Source organism: Podarcis erhardii (assembly GCF_964252035.2).
Source record: "Podarcis erhardii genome assembly, chromosome: 7".
Lineage (NCBI taxonomy): Eukaryota > Metazoa > Chordata > Lepidosauria > Squamata > Lacertidae > Podarcis > Podarcis erhardii.
In genome coordinates, this window is record NC_138511.1 from 41,720,580 (window position 1) to 41,745,959 (window position 25,380).

At 46.1% G+C, this 25,380-nt stretch overlaps 1 protein-coding gene across 4 annotated transcripts in view; it reads right to left on the bottom strand.

Moving 5' to 3' along the window:
- GSE1 (Gse1 coiled-coil protein) overlaps positions 1-25,380 on the bottom strand; it is a 429,515-nt gene that overhangs the window by 186,345 nt on the left and 217,790 nt on the right. The window lies entirely within an intron of this gene.

Sequence of the window (25,380 nt, forward strand, 5' to 3'; positions counted from 1 at the left end):
AGAGAAAACAAAATAAGAGGACCAAGGAAGAAACCATCACACACACACACACACACACACACACACACACACACTTCCTAGCCCTCATTAGGGCTGAAATCCACACAAAAAGCCCATAAGGTGAGAGTCTCAAATTAAAGTGTACAATCCCACCCCTAAAAATTTCACATTGATAAATGGTACTAAACTCACTGGATTAGAAACACCACAGTGTGCAGCTTGGCTGATTTAAAAAAATAAAGAAATTCAAACGCCTGATTTATATCTCTTTATCCACCCCACCCCCTAAATCACTTTTCTGAACCAAACTTACCATTAGAAGTTCTTAAATTTTATCCACTTCTCTATTAATAGCTACATGTGGCTTTTAGTTCCTAGGAAAAGGCTAAAATACTTCCTAAGAGTCATTCTGCATGTGCCTTGAAGCTTTTGTTTTTCACTTGACATGCTCAAAACTCTGGCACAAATCTTTTTGCTTTAGCCAAAATTAATTTACTTGAGTGGATAAAATATTAAGTATATGCTGAGCATTGCCCTCTCATCCCCGAAAGACCCCACACCCATACTTCACAGGAAAAGGAAAGGAATTTCAGGACTTGTGCCCTCGAGATTTTTTTTAGTATTTATTATATTTATAACCCCACATTTCCTCCCAAGGAACTCACGGTAGTGTTCTTCACCCTCCAAGGTCAACCAGTGAGCTTCATGGCAGACAGAGTGGGGATTTGAATCCAGGTCTTTCACGACCAAGTCTAGTACATTAACCACAACACCACACTATCAGCCGTGGCCAGCATGGCTAATTGTAATAGATGAAGGCAGGTGGGAGTCCCAACAACATCTGAAGGACACCAGGTTGGCAAAGAATGCTTTAACAACTCAAGTGTCTGAGCTCCTAACTAGGCACTGTCTATGCTTACAAATGAGAATCTCCATTCATCAAGCAATTTTCTCCTCCGCTAGCACAGACTTTCCTGGCCCACCAGAAAAAGTCTCTGAGGGGGGTCTACGACCACTTGATTCTGCATATCCATTCTCCCAAACACCTTTGCACTAGGCTCTGCTCTCTTCCTCCATCTTTGACTAGGCTAGAGCTGCAAGGTCAGAAACAAACAATGAATTTCCAAGGGAGCTGACGGCAATTTGAGCAACACACTACTCTCCACAGCTGCACAAGCATTAATTTTGTCCCAAGATTGCATCTGACCAAGCAAATTTTTTAAATAAAAAAAAGCAGGAAAAGCTGGAAAGATGGAAAAGAAAACTATTTACCATGAACAGTCACCTTGCTTTTCAAACCACCTCCAACTGTCTGAAAAAGCTTATTATTTGTCTCCAGTGTTAAGATCACAGGTCAAAGCTCTGGTAGGGGTTGCCCCTGTGCTTGGAACACTGAACAACATGATAAGAATCAAACAAATACGACTGGAGATATAGTTTCAGAATATGGAATCCACAAATTCACCCCCTACCTGGTTCGGCTGCAGCTAGATCATAGCTTTGGGGGACAAAGGTGTGCAAAAGGAAGTCATGTTCTCTGGACTCCTTTGGGAGGAAAGGTTGGGCTATAAATTTAATAAATAAATACACTGAAAAGTGTGCACTTTTCTGCAAAATTTCACTTTCAAAATAATTTCTAGCATGTGGAATTCATGGGAATTCATGGAGGGTGTCAATGGCTACTAGCCATGATGCCTATATTCTATCTCCAGTGTTGGAGGCAGTATGTCTCTGAATGTCAGTTGCTTAGAGCAGTGTTTCCCAACCTTGTGCCTCCAGCTGTTTTTGAACTACAACTCCCATCATCCCTGACTAGCAAGACCAGTGGCAAGGGATGATGGGAATTGTAGTCCAAAAACAGCTGGAGGCACAAGGTTGGGGAACACTGGCTTAGAGTAACAACTGTGCACCCACAGTGTGATCTTAACACTGGAGACTAATACAGTAATAAGCTTTTTCAGACAGTTCCAAAGCAAAGGAGACTTCATGAAGCCTAGACAGCAAAATCTGGGGTCCAAGGCTCTGTGCTCCAATCTTGCTATAGGTGGAGTGGGTATGGGGGAGAGAGAAACAGGAGAGGAGAAAGAGAGAAGCTATGACCATATTGCACCATAAAAAGGTAAAGGTACCCTTGACCATTAGGTCCTGTCGCAGACGACTCTGGGGTTGCGGCGCTCATCTCACTTTATTGGCCGAGGGAGCCGGCGTACAGCTTCCGGGTCATGTGGCCAGCATGACTAAGCCGCTACTTGCACTTTGACGCGCTTTTGAACTGCTAGGTGGGCAGGAGCTGGGACCCAGCAGCGGGAGCTCATCCCGTCGCGAGGATTCAAACCGCCAACCTTCGGATCAGCAAGCCCTAGGCTCTGTGGTTTAGACCACAGCGCCACCCGCGTCCGTACTGCACCATAGTTTAAAGCATATCACTTTAACAGTCATGACTTTCCCCAAATAATTCTGGGAACTACAGTTTGGCAAAGCATGCCAGGAGCTGTTAAGAGATCCCTATTTCTCTCACAGAGCTACAAACTCCAGAGATTCTGGGAATTGTAGCTATATGAAGGGAATAGGTAGTCTCCTAACAACTCTCAGCACCCTTAACAAATTACAGTTCCCAGGATTTATTTGTTTTTTGGGGGGGAGGGAGATATGATTGCTAAAATAGTATAAGAATGTTTTAAATGAATGGTACAGATGTGGCCTAGGATGGTCGTTCCATACGAAAAGCTCTGGGAGTTCATCTGATAGCAAATGGAAGGGCGGGGGGAGATGCCTCCATTAAGATCCTATCCTTGCCACCCAGCACATTTTCTGAAGGAAATGTTGTGTCTCTGTGGCTCTCTCTTCTCACCTCCTCCTGCCCTCGTCCCTCCCAAGCTTATGCCAAGAGTCTGACAGATCTATTGTGTGGCGGGGACTCCAGACATTTTATCAGGCAGAGAGGGAGACAGAGAGAGCTGTTGTGCTGACCCCAGAAATCAGTCTGAAGAGAAACAGAAGATGGCTTGTATCATCCTGCTGGGTCAGAGGTCGAGAGGAGTCAGCCGCTCTCCTCCAGCATGGCCAAATTCCTGGGATTCACGCCTGGCCAGGCAGCTGCTATCTCTGGCATGGCTTCTTCCCTGAGGAGACAATGGAGCAGGTGCTGCCCAGGGGTGGGGAAAAGGGGACAGCTGGGAGGGCTGCAGTTAACAGTGAAAAACACAGGGAAGTGGCTTTTCACTCATTAAAAAGTTCATGCCACAACAGCTTTTATTTAAAAAAAAATAAAAATAAGGCGCCACAAGACGCTACTGTTTATAAACAAGAAAATGTTGGAAAGGAAGCACACAAGGGGTCATAACTATGCCTGAAGGAAGTGCACAGACATTCCAGGTCATTCACTAGGCCAGCCTTTGCCAACCAGGCTCCCTGCATAGTTCCAAACTACAACTCCCATCAGCATCTGGCAACACAGCTGTGTATAGGTAGAAAGACACACACACAAAAATGTGACTTGGCAGCCAAATTCTCAGGTGAAGCGTATGGCTCTGGGTGAGGATTCTGTGTGTGCATGACCCTAACATAAACGCTCTGCTGCTCCGAGAGAGGATTTTTCAAGACCATTTTCTCCAGGAATCTGGCTCAAAGAACAAAGGCTGTGGCCAGCTACAAGCATGAAGGTCTTCACAATTGGTTGCCCAACATTCTGCTCAGCCTGGAGGCCTTATTTTATTCGGTGCTTCACCCAATGTCCTCCAAAAAAGCAAGCCCGGGTGCTCCTGTCATCTAATGCCCCACCATGTTATCAGTTCAGATACTTCCAACCCAACTTCTTCCACAGACTCAGAAAACAGCTCAGAATCAGCTCAAAAATGTTAAGAAGTACACAATCCAGAGAAGGGGCAGACAGATACAAGCAGGTCCTTGCCCCAAATACTAAAGCCCCTATGTGCAGGAAAAAGCTTTTCTTTCTTTTCACCTTTTAGCCACAACTTTAAGCTTCTCTTAAAAACAAAAACACAACTTCCGGGGGGTTGGTTTAAAAGGGGGAGAGAGATTGAAACCCTGCTTGTGTGCACACAGCCTAGGCACACATACCCTCTGGATTGGGACCTCCAAGTGCTAAATACACACACAACCCCCACAAAGGGGCTAATCAGCCATCGGATCATCAATTATAAATGTTCCTGACATTCCGGGAGGAATCATTCCATCAGCAAGCAGACACCCTTTCCACACAGATATATATCATCCATGAATGGGTCACTCTCTTAGCTCCCCAGTCTATTTGTACAACGTGACCTCAATGCATTGGTTTCACCCGCCCTCTTGTTCAGTGCTATCTGCCCCAAGGAATGCTGGGGGGTTCAAAGAGATCCCACGACCCTGGAGCAAATATAGCATTCCAAATCAAATGGAAGGTAGTTGGATTTAAAGATGGGGGGGAAGTGGTTCAGAGAATCCTGAAATGCAGGATTACTACCAACTCTCATCAGGAGGAATTCATGAGACTTGTTAGGGATACTCCAACCAAACAGCTGGACTGGAGTCAGGAGTCTTACAAGCCTTTGCCAGTCTTGCCACTCAACAGCAGCATGACCTCAACTAATGTCACAGATTTTTCAAGTTGTTCAAGAAGAACAGTGTATTTTTTAAACAACAACAACAATGTATTTCTTATACCCCACCCATCAGACCGGGTTGTCCCAGCCACTCTGGGAGGAATCTACTATTTTTTAAAAAAATGTATATCATATAAAACTTGACTATTAGAGGGGGGAAACTCATCCTGGTTCACAACAACATTTCTGGGATGCATACCACAAAATTGGTGCATTTATAGCAGGGGTAGGACCGTTGGCCTCTGGCTCTCCTTCTAGCCCTCAGAATGCTCCCCAGGGCCCTGCTTGGGTGCTTTTAACATAGCTGAGGTGTGTCCTAGAACTGCAACAATGCTTTTGAATGTTCTTGTTAATGTTTTCTTCTCTTAAAACAAGGAGGATTCCCTGCAAGTAGAAATCTAGCACAGTATGGAGTGGGCTGGGATAGAGCCTTTTTTCCTGACACATTAGGGCTTTCTGCTTGCAATACTATTATTGTTACGTATTTAATGTGGGGGAGCATTCAAAAATAGCACACACACCCCACCTACAGTCTGAAATGGTACAGTTCATTCTAGCACCTCACTGCTGGATGTATAGGGTAAGGCTGAAAGTGTACTGGGTGAAAACAGAGTTATTTCTAAGCCCTGTGCAGCCAAAGAACAGCTGGGTGACCATCATTCAACTTCAGCCTAGGTTCTCCCACAATGAAATGGGGAGAAAAATAATGATCTACATCATATGAGATAATTGATTAGCTTCTGGAAGTTGAGATTTCGAAATGCAAAAAATCCCAAACCGTATAGGTTCACTTCCTTCAGGGTCAGATTGCTCATAGACTTTAGGGGGTTTTGTTGGGGGTGTTGTTCTTATTGCTATAGATATTATTATTATTTTGTATCTCTATTCTAGATCTTATGATTTATGTGGAAATTGTTCTATTTTGTTGTGTACGTTTTGATGTTTTATTGTTTACGACTACTTTTGTTACGTTTGTAATTATGTATTTTTTAATGTTAAGCTGCCTTGAGCATGGTTATAACTATGGGAAGCGCAGCATACAAAAAAAGTGATAGATGGACGTTAGATTGCTCATGCAAGTACCCTATCCATGGATATTCATTGTCTTTCCAAGGTGCAAGAGAGCCAGTTGAATGAAGACTTGGGAACAAACACAGAGACATAGAAAGCTGCCTTATACTGAGTCAGACCTTTTATCCATCTAGCTCAGTATTGTCTTCACTGACTTGATTTTCAGGCAGGGGTCTCTCTCTCAGTCCACCCTGGAGATGCCAGGGACTGAATCTGGGACCTTCTGCGTGTAAGGAAGAAGATGCTCTACCATTGAGCTACAGCCCTTCCCCAATTTCTGGGGAAAGCAGAGGTCATCTGAGAGCATCCTGCTAACAAGCAACCCAACCACACTATTTTCACATGAACATCTTGCACCTTAGAGAAATGGGACCAGAGAGATACTGGTGTTCCTAAAGTCAGATTCAAGGGCAGACCTGAGACAATTACTTTTTTAAAAGGCCTATAACTGCTTATTGTTAAGAAAAGAAGGATTGTTGAATAAGCAAAGATGCTTTTGAGGAAAGGAGAGGGGAGAGCAGAAGAGAGAGAAGGAAGGGTTCACTGGGGGAATCTGAAGCTCCGGCCAAGCCACTACTCCATACCTCCCAAGTTGATCTGAATAGCTTCATTCTGAATACTGAAATACAGTCTGTCACATTTCTGTGGGGATTCCATTTACCTTCATTCCTGCTCTTCCTTGCCCCAAGGCTTCATGGGGGGGGGGGGGTGGAATGGAAGAGGGCAAACTACTGCTGGCTGGCAGCACTGGAAGGATGCCTCAGAGTGCTAATTCTAGCTCTTAGCAACCTCTTGAGAAATGGAATTTACACTGCTCCTCTTCCTGAATGCCTGTTTGAGGCTCAGCAGAAGAGGGTGGTTGTGTACTGCTGTTACATATATTTCGCACACACAGAGGGAGGGAGGGAGGGAGGGAGGGAGGGAGGGCAAACATACAGGGCAAGAGACTTAGGCATATCACAAAGTTTTAGCACTCACACGATCTTCAAACATATAAATACTTCCTAGACTAGAGTCTACAGTGGTACCTCAGGTTACATACGCTTCAGGTTACAGACTCTGCTAATCCAGAAATATTACCTCGGGTTAAGAACTTTGCTTCAGGATGAGAACAGAAATTGTGTTCGGCGGCGCAGCAGCAGCAGGAGGCCCCATTAGCTAAAGTGGTGCTTCAGGTTAAGAACAGTTTCAGGTTAAGAACAGACCTCCAGAACGAATTAAGTACTTAACCCAAGGTACCACTGTATTCTGGTCTGAAGAGTGATTTAATCCAGCATGTTTATTTACAAGGTCAATCTACAGCCTTTTAAACTGGTGAGGGGGGTATTGTTTTTGTTGTTACCGTGCTATGTATTCTTGAGTTTTTATATTGTTAGCTGCCCTGTGATCCTTGAATGAAGAGCAGTACAGTCACACCTCGGCTCCTGAACGCCTTGGAAGTCTAACGCTCCAGCGTCCGCACGATCAAAAACCAGAAGTGAGTGTTCCGCTTTTTTAACGTTCTTTTGGAAGCCGGACGTCCAACGGGGCTTCCGCAGCTTCTGATTGGCTGCAGGAACTTCCTGCAGCCAATCAGAAGCTGCGCTTTGGAAGTCGAACATTTTGGAAGTCGAATGTTTCAGAAGTCGGATGGACTTACAAAGCAGATTCTGTTTGACTTTTGAGGTACAACTGTATAGGCATTTAATATATAAATAAATTTTTAGTGGACCAACATCTTGCAAAGTGGAGCTAAGGCACACACACCAGAACACACGGATAGCTAAACATTATTTCCATGTGTGCAGGAACTAAGCCTCAGAATCCCAGTGGCTGGGGAATATGAGTACGGAGGGTGCTGTTGCTCGTTTGTCCCAGGGGGCAACTGGTTACTCACTCCAGGTCACAGCATTCTAGACTAGACTGGCTTTGCCCTGACCCAGCTACAGGGATCTTCTAATGTTCTCAGGATGCAAAGGAACTACCTTGCATGCCACATGTCAATGACTAGCAATGAGGTTGAATGGATAGAGGCAAGAAGCTTGCCAAGTGGAGCCAAAGCAGGCAGAAGGCAGCAGGCAGACATATTTAGACAGAACAGAGGAAAGGAGATTATTAGCATATACACACACAAAGCCCTCTAGTTACATTTACTCACAAGTAACATCTCCAAATTAAATGGAAGCATACTACTTCCATATTAGCATGCCCATAATTACATAAAAGCTTACTCTTTAAGGCAAAAATCTTGTTTACACACACACATCAATTCAACCGCTCCTGTCCAGGAACTTGGACTGCCACTTGATGCCCTACTGTCAAATTAGGCCTCACATTGGTCCGAATAGAGATTAGACCTTCCTCCTCACCTGCATAAGACAGGTGTTGACTAAAATCAAACCAGGAGGAGAGGGAGCTGGGAAAACGATGGCAATGGTTGCTAGACAACTGCCGACACATATGAGGCAGTTGCCAAGCAATGAAATCTTCTTACCCCAGTTTCTCCACATTGGCTGAGGCGGTTGGCAAGACAGTGGGGGGTGCTAGGTGGGTATGACAATGGTGGAGAACAGCAACAAGCCTACATCCCTTCATGACATGATCCCTCCTTCCATGAAGGCCAGACTTCTGGGGCTAAGTTGCATCAGAGTTTTCTTTGGACCTTCCTGTTGCTCATGGCAGGTAATGACATTTAAAGCAGAGAACCATATAGAGTACAGCAAGCTTGTATACACATACGCAGCCGCCAAACATCAGCCTAGTGTCACACACAGAAAGAATGAAGGGGTTAATCTGACTGGTACTCCAACATGGCACGGGGCGGGGTACAGGTGGCTTGTCAGATGCAGTCAACCTCCAACTCCCATAAGCCTCAATGAGCATGGCCAGAAAAGATGGAAACTGTAGCCCAACATCATTGGGGGAACGGTGCAGATTCCCTGTCCCTAACTTAAGCGCATTGGACCAGGATCAAATTCCCACTCAGATGTGTAGTTCACTGGCCAATCATTTTTTCTCAGCTTGTTGTGAGGATCAGAGAAAGAGATTGTGTATTCTACCCTATTTTTTTGTATTTTTTTATTTTTTTTATTTTTTTATTTTTTTGAAGACTGGCAGAACACAAACAAACCACATTTTCAGGGACAAAATGACACATAGCAAGGGTGTGTGCAGAAATTACAGATTCCAACCCTAGAAATGCAGCACCAGCTTTTAGGCTCATAGCACAGTGGTAAAGCACCTGATGTGCATGGCAAAGGTCTCAGGTTCAATCCTTGGCATGTCCTACTAAAAATGATCAGGTAGTACCTGATGGGGGAAAGCCTCTTTCCACCAAGGACCCTGGAGAGCTGATGTCAGTCAGAATAGTCAATATTGGCTACATCAGCCTCTGCCAACCTGGTGCCTTCCAGATGTTTTGAAGTGCAACTCCCATCATCCCCAGACAGCAGAACTGCAAGCTCCTAGGGGTGATGGCAGCATGGTCTTGTTGGCTGGGGCTGATGGGAGTTGTAATCCAAAACATCTGGAGGGCATCAGGCTGGTGAAGGCTGATCTAGACGGACTATTGATGTAACCTGGTGTAAGGCAGTTTCCAATGTGCAAAGTATTTCAGGTTTCTATGAACCTAGAACACTAGGCAGCTGGGATTTTTTTCCAGTCCTATGAGACATCTTTTAAAATTCCATCTTATACCACATATTTCTCCCCAAACATATGTGGCATTTCTGAATTAAATTTGCCTCTGGATCCCAAAGGGAGAATAGCACAGAGCCTTATATAACATGCCCCAAATATGAGCAGGTAATTGGTGTTAGGGCACATGATATCAAGCAATAGAGCAATCCCTACTTCAGGGCATCAATAACAACCTCAAAGGGATTCCCCCTTTTCAAAATTAGAGGTGTGTCTCAATTGATTCCTGTCCATGGCACTTGTTTCCTGTGTATAAAAGCAGCTCCCCAGCTTCCAATCTTCCTGGATTTAATCTTTGCATCTCTCTGCATGGAAATGAAATAAATAAATAATGAAGGGGTGGCTATCAAACACCATCAAATTATGAATGCGAGGAGTCAGACAGCTTGACTCTCCCAAGACATAATTGTTTTAATTGCAAACCCACATAACGACCAGAGCTGCAAACGGCTCCTGTTCAAGTAACTTAACTCTCACCCACAATACACCCTCCTTTGATTAAATTCTAATTAGCCTCTCCCACACCACCATTTGGGTGAGCTGGGAAGAAAGGTGTCCTTTGAGCCAGTTGTGAGGCAGTTCTTGTGGTTGTAAAGCTTTACAGTAGTACCTCAGGTTACATACGCTTCAGGTTACATACGCTTCAGGTTACAGACTCCGCTAACCCAGAAATAGTACCTCAGGTTAAGAACTTTGCTTCAGGATGAGAACAGAAATCGTGCTCCGGCGGCACAGCAGCAGCAGGAGGCCCCATTAGCTAAAGTGGTGCTTCAGGTTAAGAACAGTTTCAGGTTAAGAACGGACCTCCGGAACGAATTAAGTACTTAACCCGAGGTACCACTGTACTTCCTTTGTCTACAGGTAGGGGTAAATCAGGCTTGTTATAGTCATACAGGCTTGTTATAGTCATACAGGCTTGTTGTGGCATACAAGAATCCTTTCAGACATCACTCAGGGGAACGGCTCATTTTCAGCTGTTGCACAAGCTTAAGTGGGAAGCTGGGCTGGTAAAATTTTTTTTGCAGGCTACTAACCTCCGATGGCTTATTTGCAAGGCTACAGTACAGTATATTTATATTTAGACATACTATATTTAGACTGTCACTAAATATACAGTAATACTGCAATTATTTCCTGATAAAGACTAGCCTTTGGAATATCACGTGGTGATTTGGTAAAAGATAGTCTAAGAGCAGCAGCTATCAATGAGAAAGGTACATACTTGTGTTATCACCTCTATGCAGGAAAACGGGAAAAGGCACACAGGAAGTCACATTTTATCAGGTTCATTTAAGGTCATTATTGTCTACACTGAATGGCAGCAACCTACCAAGGTTGTTAAACATTTTGATGCTTGCTTCCTTGGGCTTCTTTGAGAAGAGTAGCAGGATTTTGTTTGTTTGTTTGTTTAATCCTGAGCATCAGGCCCAATCAGGGCCATGGTCAGCACATCTGTAGCTCTATAAAAGTCCAACCCAATTTGCACCACAGGGATGGGAAAAACTGACACAAAGTGTCTCTGAAGGCAAGATGTGTGTTTCAAGAAATCTCTTTTAGTAGCAGCTTGCTGGAAGCTGCCACGGTGTGTTCATGCCCAGTCCTTCCTTCCCTCATCAGAACACTCAAATGCTAACCTTGGCAGCCTGAGCACTCCTCATTTCATCAGAGTGAAGAGGAAGATGAAAGAAAGTGCAGAGGAGAGAATGGGAGGGGGAGACACCATCTCTCTCGCTCTCAGCTCCTGAATCTTCCACTCAATTGCCGCCAAAAGGATGATGAGAAATTGCCTTCCTGACCCAAAACCGAAGTTCACAGCTGAACTTCATTACAGAGTTCTCTAGGAAGCTTGGAGAGAGAGAACACCACACAGCAAGGGAGCACCTGTTAGCAGCTGCCTCCCAGCTGGAAAGGCGGCAATTTGCCTTGCCCCAAATACTGAGCCCTGCTGGGAAAGACCAAGAGGAAGAAGGGGCTGCTCATTGCCTTGGCCCTGAGTTCCAGTTGGATAAAGGGCAGGGCTGCACAGAAATGGTTTGCCAAAGTATCAAAGGATAAGAAGGTGAAACACTAATGAACAAGGCATGTGTTTGTGTGTCTGTCCTCAATGCTACCTTTTCCAGAGTTTCAGTATACCAAATAACAAATAATAGTAGTGGTAGGTCTCTCTGAAATTCCAGGAACTAGCCTCTTTGGTTACTGTGGTCGTGATTTTTGCAGAGCGTGTTCTCTGGCAGAGTTTCAAGACTGTGAGGTGATTCATTGGTCATTGTTTAAAAGCACTTGCAGGTGAACACGGGCACTTCGCTTGCACAGAGCCGGGACCACTGGTCCACCAAGCTCAGGATTGCCTATTATGGGAGTGGTACTCCAAGGTTTCAAGCAAATAATGACTCTTTCCTGCTATCTAATCCTTGGACAATAAAAGAACAACTGGAGGTTTTAGCTGAACCTGGGACTTTCTGCATGCAAAGTAGGTGATCTTAACCACTGAGCTGCAGAACAAACATCTCTCTCTGGTCACCCGCTCCTGCCACTCCCCAAGCTGCAGACGAGCCCAGCAGGAAGCAAACAATACAGCTCCTGGCTCAGGGAAGTAGCTCAGGGCTAGAAAAAAAACAAACCCTTTGATAAGTAAGGTCCCATGTTCAACTGCAGGTGCCTCTGGGTAACAGGTCTCCAGAAACCAGGCAGGGAAAAGGTTTTGGCTAGGACCTTGGAGAGCGGCCATCAGCTAAAACAGAGAGAACTGGGCTAGATTTCTTGCTTTCTCCAAACCAGGAGAATACTGAGCCTTCTTCATGCTTACCAGACTGGATTTATTGGTAAATACTGACCTCTGCAACTGCATGGAGCCTTGGCAAAGAAGTCAGTATAGGGAAAATTCTACTCTTATTCTTCTTTAATTATTTGGAGTCACACGAAGTACAGATTATCATAATCCTGTTCATGCTAGTTTTATTCATTGAGGGACTCTCCTCTCCAGATACCACAGCCCTCTTGCAAGGAGAAAACAGCCTGGTCAGGATGGGAAGCATGCCCAGCTACCTGCTCCCTCTGAGCTCTCACACATCCACAAGACATGGCAAGATGGAGCCTTTAAAAACATGAAGCAAGGCTCTTTCACAATCAGCCTTTTTAATATTATTTTTGCTTTCCAAGTCCTTGCCAGCCTCCTCTTCCTGAATCACAGAACAGGTGCCTGCAGGGTGAACATGCTGAGGAAATACAAAGCAAATCACAGTCCATTTCATCAGCAATTTTCTCTCTTCTTTTATTGACAAACAGGCTGTTCCTTGCAGGTGATGATGGAAAGGCCATCACGCAAGCACTCTGAAGCAGGCAATGGGAGGAGGGTGGGTACTCACAGTCCTTCTTCAATCAACAGTTCCATCCCTGCCTGCCTTTCAACTGCCCCAGTGACAGAAAATTAGCATGGTTGACCAGGAAAAAAACAGTCTTACATTCTCAGTTCATTCCAGGAAGCTCACTGCATTGGCAGCTTTTATTTCCTCAGCCTCAGTTTTTCCAGCTGCAAAATGGGCAGTGATACACTGCAGCCTCAAAGTGGGAAGTGGGTTTCAGCAAGGCCTCCAGGGGTAGCTTCCAAGGGGCGGACAGGGGGAAGGGAAAGAAATGTGATATTCATTCGTTCGTTCTTAGGGGGTAAATATTCTTGTTTACACTTTCAGAACTTCAGGGGTAAATCAGTTTTGGAAGTTGTATGGAGAAAGCCTCCCCACACCCCATCTAGAATACAAGAGAGCACACACAACCAAGACTGATGCATATTTTTCTGTAGATGAAATGCAAGACAGGAAAAGCAATTTACCTGCTGAGCGAAGAACAGAACACAGGGTCATTCTTTCCCAAAGGGATGCTGAGGCACTCAGGGTGGCTGTTTATCAACCCCAAAGCCTTGGTAGACTACTAGGAAGTTCCAACTGCTAACCTACAGCCCTCTTTCCCAGCTACACCTTTGCAGAAATAACTCTCTGAAGTGGCTTGCTGCCCCCCACCCTGGGTGAATCCCAGGACTCTGAAGAAGGGCTGCAAAAGAAGCTCAGCCTAACAAAAGGAGCCAGTGCGGCCATCTTGCAGCACCCGGTGAGGCTCAGGAAGCCTGTTGTTAGCGCGGGTGCCAAACCCAAAGTGGCTGCTCCGATAGCTGCAATCCAATAAAAGTGCTACTTGTCTATTTATCATCCGCGGGGCTTTTTATCACAGCGGCAGATGGCTGCTACCTTTGGAAAGAACAGCAGTGTGCTGGCAGCAGCCTTCCACCCGCCTGCTTTCCCAATGCAGCTGAGCTTGGCAGATCCGGCCCCAGCACCTGCGGGGAGGCAAGCTGGAGCTGACCGCTCCAACTTGCCCCCGCCAGGAAGCCCTGGGGAGGGGAGGGGGGAAAGCTACCTGCTGAGCAGCAATAATTCAAACGCCTTGACAAGACTTGTGCAAAGGCTAAGCCCTCTAATGCAGGCTAGCATTTTGCTGCTCATGAACACCTATGGGATGCTGCACACATGGAACTTGCCTTATGGAGTAAGCAGGTGACAAACACTGGCTAGGAAGCAGCCCTTGCCCCCCTGTTGGCATGCCAACAGCCACCGCTGCTAGAACACCTGCTTCCTGTCCTTAAATTGCCCCTGCGTGGCAAGCTCTCTGCTCGGGAGCAGGCGGCAGCCAAGCCTCCTGATAGGCTTGGCCAAAAGGCTATGCATGGGGTGGGAAGGGGTGACATGAGGAGAAAGGCACACAGAAGCCACTGGAAAAGAGGAGGAAGATTCAAACTGTGTATTTCAGCCACTTGGGGTGGGGTGGGGAAGAGAGAGCACACCTGATTAGTCAGGTATTGCTGGATGCAGAGAAGGCAGGAGCAGCACCCCAGGCAGCGATCTCAGCGTGATGCAGAATGCGTCACAACCACAGAAGCAAGAGAAGCTCGGCAGGGGCTTAATTAAGAGAGGGGTTACAAATCTAGAGCCAAGGAGAGACAGGAACGGAGCTTGCAAAAAGGCACCCCAAACGCACAAGACAGGATGCTATGCTAAGCTGCCTTTGTCCACGCAACAGTATGCAACAACCTAAACAATCTGCCCTAGAACATATGGTGTTACATAATGTGTCTCCAGTGAGAGTGTATACACACCCACACACACCCCTACCTCTTAGCCCCAGCATGCTACTACATTGTCTACATATTGCTGTCTTCCCCAACCTGGTGTTAACCAGGCACAGCCAGCATGGCCACTGGTCAGAGCTGATGCATGGGCATAGCCAGGATTTATGTTGGGGGGGGCAGATTTCATATTAAGGGGGCCACAACCTCAGTTAGTTAATTATTTTTATTGATTTACTTGATTTAGGGGAGTAGCTGCCCCCCTTGGCTATGTCCATGAGCTGATGAGATTTCTGGTCCAAAGCAGGGCACCCAGTTGGGGAATGCTGTTCTCTGTGTAACCATCTGCCCAAATATTTGTAGATTATTCTACAAATCTGAGCACTTTCACTTTTATATACGTCCTGTTACTCAGCTAGGCACAGCATGCATTTCCCCACTTTGCACACATTTATTCTGCATTTCAAGCCATCCAATTTAAAAAACAGGTACACTGAAAACTAAAAAGCTGCTCAGATTAGGGGCTGAAGCAAGGTTGCATGGTGGTGGGAGCAAATCAAAGTTCCACCCACTGATAGCTTTCGTCTTCAAGAGTTCCATTCAGTTTCTGAGTGAGCCTTTAGCAGACATGGCCAATGCATTCCTCTAGATCGGGGATGGGGGAACCTGCAGCCCTCCAGATGTTGCTGGACTACAACTCCTATCACCCTTGATTGTTGACCATGCGAGCTGGGGCTGATGGGAGTTGTAGGTCAACAAAATGTGGAGAGCCATAGATTCCCTATTCCTGCTCTAGTGGAATGAGATCTAGATGCTTAACTTCAAAATGAGCAAAACAAAGCCTGGGATTCATGTGAAATCAAATTCAGCATTAAGCACCAGATTCCGCCTTCGTGCAGACAAAGAAAGCTGCTCCTTTCTCCAAAAGTAGGTGCCCCTCTAAGCCTCCTCCCAGGAATGTCCAATTAGGATATATTCTCAAACTCCTGATCTGGTGAGAAGGCCAAAGGACAAAGTTGCCTTCAAGAAGCCTCATTTGGGGGCAGACAGACACATAAAATGATCAGTAAGTGACTAGACCACAGGACCACACACACACCCCAACTGAAGTAGTGCATTTGAGATGTGCAGTGGAGTCTGGGTCAGGCATCTCTGAGCAGGAAGTGATGGAAAACATCTGATGTCTCCCTTACCACCTTGGCCGGCATGGAGATAATTCTAGTTGCTGACTGTAAAGTTCAGAGATTCCACCCGCTGCTGATGGTGCTTCTCCTTCCCCTCCTCTCCACCCCCCAGATTCTCCTTCCCTCCCTCTTGCTCATGCTTCTTTTTTTCTTTCTAGATTATTTTTCTCTCCCCCAAAAGCTCCTCAGAACAAAAAGTACACACTCTACCTCTCCAAACCCACCACCATCTGTGTGCAAGCAAGCGGCAAACACAGCCGGAGCATCAGAGCACTTCGGTGCTTCGCTGCTGCCTCCTCCTCCTCCTCCTTCCTTACCCGTCCCCCATCCCAGGCAGATGGTGTCAAGGGAAGGCTGGTCCCAAACCCACCCCCTGAATACAGACAGACAGACAGACAGACACGTACATGTGGCTAATGGCCTAATGGAGAGCGCATCACCTGGGGGTCTAGCGTGCCTGACCCCTCCTCCCCCTCCATCGCCTCTCTTCTCTTTCTCCCAAGCACATTCATTATCAGCCATATCCCAGCAAACAGCCTTTCCTGACTCATTATCCCAGATGCCAACAAAGAGCCCCCAATGACTTTTGAACTGCTGTGACCTCTGCCGCCCCCTGACCTTTGGCTTCCAACCTCAGGGGGCAGTTTCTTTTTTAGAGGCTAGAATACAAGCAATAAATCAAAGAGGCCATGACAAGCCACGGCTGGAGGGAGGAGCAGCTATCTCCTTGTCTGGCACTAGATAGAGCCATCACTCAGCCTTTTTTGCTTGGAGTCAGGGGAAGAAGGGGGAGCAGAGACTTGCACATTTGAACAATTTTCACATGTTGACTGTTTTTTTATTGCACACCTTGGCCCAGGCTGATTAATTCAGGGTTGTATACAACAAAATGTTAATTGGAACTAAGTTAGTCATGGCCATTACTTTTGATGGGTCTACTCTGTGTAGGACCCAGTTCACTTATTACATTGAAAGGCATATGATAGTTACAAAGTTTGCAACCCTATTGCCACTTGGATTATGTCCTCTTGAATCAATGGGACTTACGTCCAAGTAGACATATATAGGACTGCATCCTAAGGGAGAATACCAGTTTCTGGAAGCCACAGGAGGGGAGAGTGCTCTCATGCTCAGGTCCTGCTTGTGGGTCTCCCATAGGCTTCTGGCTCACTACTGCGAGAACAGAGTGCTGGACTAGACAGCCTTTGGCCTGATTCAGCAGCCTCTTCTGCTCTTCTTACGGTGTGCAACCCATGGCCCTCCAGATGTTGTTAAGGTCTGACTCTCATCCATCATATTCAGCATGGCCCAAGGGTCAGGGATGATGGGATTTGGAATCCAACAATATCTGGAGGGCCACAGGCTCACTGCTCCAGTAGTAAGAGATAACTTGACGTTTAAAAATTGCTGAATGCTTCGCCTCCCAAGAGAGGTTCAAACAGTAGAAAGGGGTGGAGGGAGAATGCCAGCAGAAGCTGGATATTCTACTGGGATTTGTCTGACAATGCCCAAGTTAAAAATATATAGCTATATTGTGTCTGCATATAGGAAAACATCCAGACACTGCCAAATTCATGTTTGGACATGAATGCTAAACCAGGACAAAATTGCTCACCTTGTTTGCTGACAACTCAGGTTTCTGCATTTGTTTTTGAGCCAGGCAATTGGCATGAAATCTGAGAACAGGGGTGGTCCTGGGTTCAAGTCCCACTTTGTTTTAAGCTGTCTCCCCCAATGGAAAGTTGCTCAGGTTTACCATCACCTAACAATGATAGCCTAATAATGGTGACAAACAACATTAAAGGATTGTTTGCCTCTGCAGATTTGAAATGGTAAGGGGGAGGGGGGAGTTGCAGGCAGCTAAGGAGGGAGAGTTTCCTTTGATGGAACAAAGACACAAATTTACAATGGGCACAAACCGACAGACCACCTTCTCAATCCAACCCCACTGCAGATGGCACCCAATTCGTGTTCAGGCTCCTCAACAAAACCCAACAAGGCTGGCAAAGGAATCATTTCCGGTGGATCATGCAAGTTACTTCTATAATCATTCCTTATGAATTATATGGTACATTTAATCCCCATGGAAACCTCATACGGGGGACTTCTTGTTGCTATTCCCTCTCTAAAGGTGGGTAAAGGATTTCTCCTCTGCCTTTTAGAAGTAAAATAATAATAATCTTTTGGGGCTTACAGTTGGGGAAGTTCATTTGGCTCGTTTCATCTATCTCTCCTCTTAGAAGGAGTTGAGATTTGGTGGGGCAGAGAGAGAAATGGGAACATGGAAGAGGGGAAGAAACCCCAATTAGCCTCATATTCCCGACTGCCAGACCCTGTCCCTGAAAGACAATTTGCAAGCAAGCCAGGAATAGCTCTTTTCTGCCCAGCTGGATTTCCCCCCGTTCCAAAACCTCTGACTTGGACAGCCCCCACCCTCCTGGCCGCCATCCCCAGGGGAGGCACCAGACACTTGGAGAGGGCAAGCAGGCGGTCACAGTCCAGCAATCAGATGGCGGCAGGAGACAGCAAATGGCAAGGAGGCCGTGACGCCCAAGCTGCGGCCTGCTAATGGGAAATTTCATGGGTGCAGCAGCCCCAAAATGGAGGCAGGCATAGGAACCATCTGCTCAGAGGCCAAAAGTCACCTCCCTGCAGCCCACGTCGCTCGGCTGGTTCATCTACACTGACCCCAATCCTGGTTAAAAAAAGTTTGCAAAAGCAGATGTCACACTCCCAGGAAAAGAGAGTTTTGCAGCTCCCTCCCCTTCTCTTTGCAGCCACTAAAGAATCTCCCTTTGGTCCACCTCCGATCACCTCCCCTCTCCCAAAAAACTAAAGCCCTTGTTGTGCATTTGGCTAACCTGAAGGATGTCCATGAATTGTGCAAAGCTGTTGCCAAATCAGGGCACCTGCCCACGAATGTGGAGTGCTTCCACTTCCTGGTGCCCTTTGCATTCGTCGAAATAGTGAAGCATCTCCAAGACACAGAGCCTATTGTCAGGAAGTGGAGATTTTAATGCACGGTCCTCCTCCTCCCTGCATGGGCAAACAAATTAAGATGGCAATGCCCCCTTTATGCAGGCTCAACCCTCTTTCTTGCTGGGATTATACAGTGGCTAATGAGAGTGTATTTTTGACTCATTAAAATTCATTCTGCATGACTTAGGGCCTAATCTGGGTGAAGCTCCAGAGCGCTTTATTAATAGCACATTAGTGGGTAATTCATGCATTCCATTGAAAAATCACCCCGGCCATGTTGTTCCAAGAAGGGGAGGGGTGAGTTGGGGGGAAGAGCAAAAGGCAGGAAAGGGAGGGGGAGTCTACAGGAACAGGGAGGAGGTGTTACCTCAGCGCCAAGTCCCTGTTCCTGCCAAGCCGGCTTCCACCTTCAGTTCGCTGCGACAGCAAGGCAGCGCGGCAGCCCTTCTGACAACTGCCACCACTCATTAATCTTGACGAGTTTTCTGCTGAATATTCTTCTACGGGCTTTCAAACTGTTCACTAATTGCAATTAATCACTTACCGAAACAGATGTCAGGAACAATGGAATTTGGAAGTCTGGAGGCTTGATAAAGCTGTCAGGAGGAGAGAGAGAGGGAGAGGGAGAGAGAAGGGGGCCGGGTATGTGGCTCGCCCGTGCCAGCAAAAAGGCACCCGCAATACTCTTCCTGCCCCCACTTCTCCATTTGTTCGAGTAAACTAACTCGACCCCCTTTCCTTGCCTGCAAAGAACATCTGTCAACCCAGCCTGGTGGCAAGCACAGTCAAAAAAGATCCCCTCCAAAAATGCCCCCAAAGAACCCCCACAAATTGCATGTAGCTTCCTTGGAGGCAGAATTGCACATTCAAAAAAAAAAAAATGACACTCCATATACAGTATGTCTCCAATCCAAAAAATCTTGCCTACTTCTCTCCTCTGCAGATTACTTTACTTTGGAAACTATAGTCAACTCTCTGCTTTCTACATACAAGGATCAGGATATATCCAATTGTGCAACCCCACCCCTCAAAAAAAACTTGATGCCAGCAGAGTACCTAGGAGATACTTCCAAAATACTGAGAGACTCAGCAGATAGCAGCAGCTTTCAAGTCCAGGAAACCACAACTAGCAGGGAACAACAAAATGCTGTCTACCTTCTACCAATGATTGCAGGAGGTTTGTAGTTGCCCAGGAAGGCAAGCTTAGGAGCATCATTTTTGGATGCCCATCTGCAAGAGAATGAGGTGGACTGTACCATTTCAGCCTGTATGTGAAGGAGACCCTTTTGGAATATTTCCTATCTTTTAAAAGCAAAAACATGAAAACACCTCCCACTTAATGGAAAAGTAGCCCAACAGGCAGAAAGATTCCACCATACCCTCCAACATTTCTCCAACGAAAATAAGGATAATTTTATTATTATACCCCACACATATTACTGGGTTGCCCCAACCACTCTGGGTAGCTACCAACATATATAAAAACATAACAGAATATTAAACATTAAAAAACTTCCCTATAAGAATTGCCTTCAGATAGCTCGATGGCTCTCCAATATTTCTCCAGTGAAAATATGGACATCCTAAGGAAAAGTGGGACATCCCAGGATCAAATCAGAAATCGGTCCGGCTTCTCTAAATGAGGGGCATTCCTGGAAAATAGGGACACTTGCGAGGGTCTGCTCCACCCCAGCTACCTTTTTTTTACATGGAGGGAGATGGGGGGGGGAGAGAAAATTAACTTGAAAAATTGACACCTGCAGTCTGATTTCGTACAGTTCACTTCACTCTACACATGCAGGACAACGAGGTGGTAGATTAGGTCAAGGGGTGAGCAGAAGGGAGATTGGGATCTACTGGTAGATCCTGGCCTCCTTCAGGAGGAAAGGCAGGATATAAATTCAAATAATGATAATCATCAACACCAGCTGACTGTAGTAAATCAGCAAAGGCTTCCAAGACCCAATGGAGAATAGTTATAGCTCAGTGGGAGAACATATGCTTTGCATGCAAAGGTCCCAGATTCAGTCCCCAATGACATCTCCAGGTACTGCCGGGAGAAACTCTGGTCAGAAATCCTGGAGAGCAGCTGCTATGCAGTGTAGACAATACTCAGCTAAATGGACCAATGCCCTGACTCTGTGCAAGGGGAGCTACATTTCACAACAGCAAAAACAACTTTTCCCATGTAAATCAGGCTGCTGAAGTGAAGGAAACCAACCAGGAACAGATTTTCAGTGTGAAAGGACTGTGAGCTCAGTTCAGCTCTGGTACTGAAAACAAAATCCTAGGCTTGAAGTACGCTCAGAAGCACCAAGGTATTTAATTCTGCGTTTTTTGCATGTGGCTCAGGTTGGTAGACATTGAGGGCCTAATTAAAAAAAAAATAGGTTCAACAAGCCTGAAGTCTGTTTATCCCTTGTGTCTCAAGTGGGCTGCTCAGATTTCGTAATCCAGATCCTCCATTATTGGAGGAGCACCTTTATTCCTCCCTTACTGTAGAAACTTAGTACACCTGCACAAATAATGAGGGCTTCTTTTGCTTGTCTCTTAGAACAGTCTTTTTCTTCCTTCTACAAAAGAGGGGAATGGACTCAATCCAGGATTTGGGAGCAAAAATTTTAAACTTGGACATGTTAGTTTACAAAGGAGGTGTCAAAACCAGAGGACCTACCCAACAAACACCAGGTTGCTACATATTGTGCAAAGCACAGCCACTTTTGGTTACCCCTTTAGATGTAGGAAGGTTCCACAAACCCACCCCAGATAGTCTCTTCCCTTAACACAACTACCAGCTCATTTAACAACTGGAGTAGAAAGGAATTTACCATCCCAGTCCAGTTCCGCTACACCTCTCATGGCATCCGCTACACCTCTCATCTCCAAGACATCTTAATACTTCCTGCTGATTATGAAAACCCACATCATTTCCCAAAGGGTCTTCCATCACATGCAGGAGGCTCAAGCATAGTTACACCAGTCCAAAGACCACAATAGCACTGGCAAGAAACTGTGATCCTGCACTTGCTGCTGCTAAAGACGCAGTAAGATTGAGGGAAGGTGGTGCAATTCACTCCTAGAGCAGAGAAGGCTAGGCCTAGTGAATAGCAATGGCAACTTACTAACTGGGGTCATCTCCAGCCTGGATGCATCCTTGCCATGGGGACATAGGGGTCAACTGGACGAGCTAGTTAAGTGCTTGAAACTGTGGATAAAAAATATTGGTGGATAAAAAATATTGAACTGCTAGTGTGCTATTCCTTAGGTCTAGGCTCTAGAACAGTGTTTCCCAACCTTGTGCCTCCAGCTGTTTTTGAACTACAACTCCCATCATCCCTGACAAGCAAGACCAGTGGCAAGGGATGATGGGACTTGTAGTCCAAAAACAGCTGGAGGCACAAGGTTGGGAAACACTGCTCTAGAACACTGCAGGGCAACACTGCAAAGTCAAAAATGAAAGCAAGGTTTAGGAGACAATGGAGAGATCTAGGAAATGGTTGCTAGCCAGTATGGCTGTGTTCTACCTCTACTGCCTGAGGCAGTATGCCTCTGAATGCCAGTTTCTGGGAATCACAATCAGGCTTCCCAGGGCATCTGGTTGGCCACTATGATAGCAAGATGCTAGTATAGATGGGTCATTTGTCTGATCTAGCAGGCTATCTCTGTGTTCTTAGAAAAGCAGACTCTTGACAACTGCCATCACCCACTCTAAAATTAAATTCTGTCACTCACCTACCCCCCACAATGTAGCACCTTGATTCATCATCTCTCATCATCTTGACTTGAATCACCAGCAACTTCTTTTAGTGTTGAGATGGCCTCTCAAGTTAAGCATTTTGTCTGCAGGACACCAGCCACTTGCCATACACAAACACACAGCAAAACCACACAAACAGTTGCAATGGAGCTAGCAAAGTTTACGCACTGCCCCAAGGTGTTGGCATGAGGACACCAGCATGACGTTCTCAGATTTCCATAGCTAAATATAGTCTGTAGCCAGCTCGCAAGATTGGGAACCCAGGAAGAAGCCTTATCCAGGTGAGTATATTTGTCCATTGAGTACCCAGTACTGAAAGGAAGGGGAGGATAGTTCAGAGATAGAGCTTTGTAAGAAGGTTCTTGGTTCGACTCCCCAGTATCACCGGGTAGGGCTCTGGGGCAGAATCCTGGAAAGCCTCTACCAGTCAAAGGTGCAGGACCTCAGGCCTGAGATTTAAACTTCTATCCAGCCTTCAAGTGTCTCCTTAGGTCACACCGCTCACCAGCACAGCTCCACACTTTCCTCAAATGCTTCTGCCTGGCTGGAATGCTTCCTTGCATTGTGATGATGCCGCTAGCTCGCTAGATGACCTACAGCAGGCTGTGCAGGTGTAAAACCCTGAGTGTGCGGCTTGAACACAGCTGGATGAGTGAGAGGCAAGAGCCTAATCCATTACTCCATCCACTTTGTCTCTGTCAACACCCACTACTGGCATACAGCTCTCCTGCCTCAAAAGGGAATGAAGCCCTTGAGCTAGACTAGGGCAAAGAGGAAAAGATGCCTTGGCCTTTGTTTTTCTGTTCCTTTTCTAAAATCTAAACCATGTTCACACAGAGCTTGAAAATTATTCTTCCCTATATGTCTGTTCTGGAGCACAAAGTAAGGGAAGACTGCAACAGTTTTAGGGTGGACATACTGCTTTGTTTGCATGTATTGCAGTTCCCTGCTAAAATCCTGTTAAGTCTTCATACCAGAAATGTTCTGGGTGGGGGTTTCTTGGTCCTACTTTCATTGCACTATTGCACAAAAGTGCCCCGCCAGATTGCAATGATGCAGTAACATTGGGGAAGCATCACAGGACAACTAATAAAACAGAATGACGCATGGACATTCCAGAACAAACACACCACTAATGCACTATTACTGCAAAAATGCCGGACTGGACAATTTGGACTTTGGCCTGCTCCAATCAGAGAAGAAAGTGTGCATACTTGACTTTCACAGAGATTAGTTACACCTGGACAGGTTAGAAATTCTGAATGTGCTGGATCACTTTTATGTTGGCTTTTAAATTGTAAGCCTCTCTAAGCAAGTCCTTTGTGGGAGAGGGAAAGCAGGACGACAAACATTTTAAATAAATAATAATTTAATGCACATCGGTGAACCACACACACACACAAGAAAATCAAACTATCATAAACCTTGAAGCTGCTCCTTAAGAAATGGGTTGCATTTCCCCTCCACAGCGAAGAGATGGAACTGACCAACTTTAGAATGAGGGCCCTTAAAAATAATGTGTTTCAGAAGCTCTGTTTCTCTGGCTGAACAGGAAGCATGCAAGAGGGTGGGGGCACGTTCTATGTCAAGGCTGCCTTTCCAGACCCTAAAAAGAAAAAAGGGCGGCCTAATGTAGAACCCCAACATGCACCAGTATAAATAATTCTGCCCATCTCACGTTCCATATGCATGACTCGGTGGGGTGATGATTTTTCTACTGACGGCAGCGGCAGCGAGTGACAGATGCGCAGAGACAAGTGGAGAGAGAGGCACCCAGCGCTCTTCCCCGTTACACTCCACTAGAGAAATGATAGCCGGATACGGGCGGGAGCATCTGGCGGCTGCGCAAGGCGTGCGGAACCAGACTGCCTGTTAGTGTGCGGGAAGGGAAGATTAGAGATTCTCAGGGACAAACGAAGCAGGTGTTTGCACACAGCCTGTTCAGAATAATTACTCGGAGCCTGCTCTGGAGTGCTCCGGGAGGGATCCAGGATTTGGCACTGGGGGGTGGGGATAACATAGAGAGAGGGAAAGCAAGAGGAACAGAGAGCTGAGTTTTCCTGCTCATTCTCTCGTGACACAGCGAGGTCAGCTGCCCAAAGAATTGTCCCCACCCCACTCCAATGACAATTTCTTCATTCCAAGCAGAAACCAGGTGCAGGACTGGTTTGCTGCTTTCGGGTACACACGTAAGGCAAACTCTGGGAAAGGGGTCATAGATCAGTGATAGAGCATCTGCATGCAGAAGGCGCCAGGTTCTATCCCTGCCATTTCCAGGTAGGGCTTGAAAAGACTTCTTGCTTAAAACCCTGGGGATCTGCAGCCAGCCAGTGGAAATAATACTGGGGTACATGGACCAAATGTTCCTCTGTACAAGGCAGCTTCTTACGTTTCTTAAGAGCCATGAGATTGTCCCACTCCCCCACCCCGCCCAAGATGCAATGCTCATGACCAGAAAGTGGGGGGGGGGGGGGAGAGTCAATATCAACTTCCACAGGGTGCCTGGAAAAGTCATGCTGCCCCCTGCAAATATGAAGTAATTATTTAGTCTTATTTGGTTTGATGCCCCAAACTCAAGAGGATAAAACCCACAGTTTTAGAAATCTGAACAAAATACTTCTTCCAGCCCCACAGAGCACTCGGCTCTGCAAAGGAAGGTGGAGGGGTGACAGCCTCCTCTGCTGCCACCCCTCCACTAATTTGGTTATTGCAATGGACTGTTTTCATACCATTGCAGAAAACAAACCATTCCATTCAGTGCCTCTCTGCTCACCTTTCTTTCTCCCACCTTTTCATTTATTTATTTTTAACCTGCAGGGAGAAAACTGTGTGGTGCACCAAATAATTCATGGTCTGGTTCTGAGTGGCTCTGAGGCTTTCTTGGGAATGCAGATTTTACTTTTGTTCAGAGAAGTTTCTAGCTCTCATGGCTGCATAGAAAGATTAGGGTGGGGGAAGCATGACAGAGGGAGAACTTCCCCCCACACCAAGCAC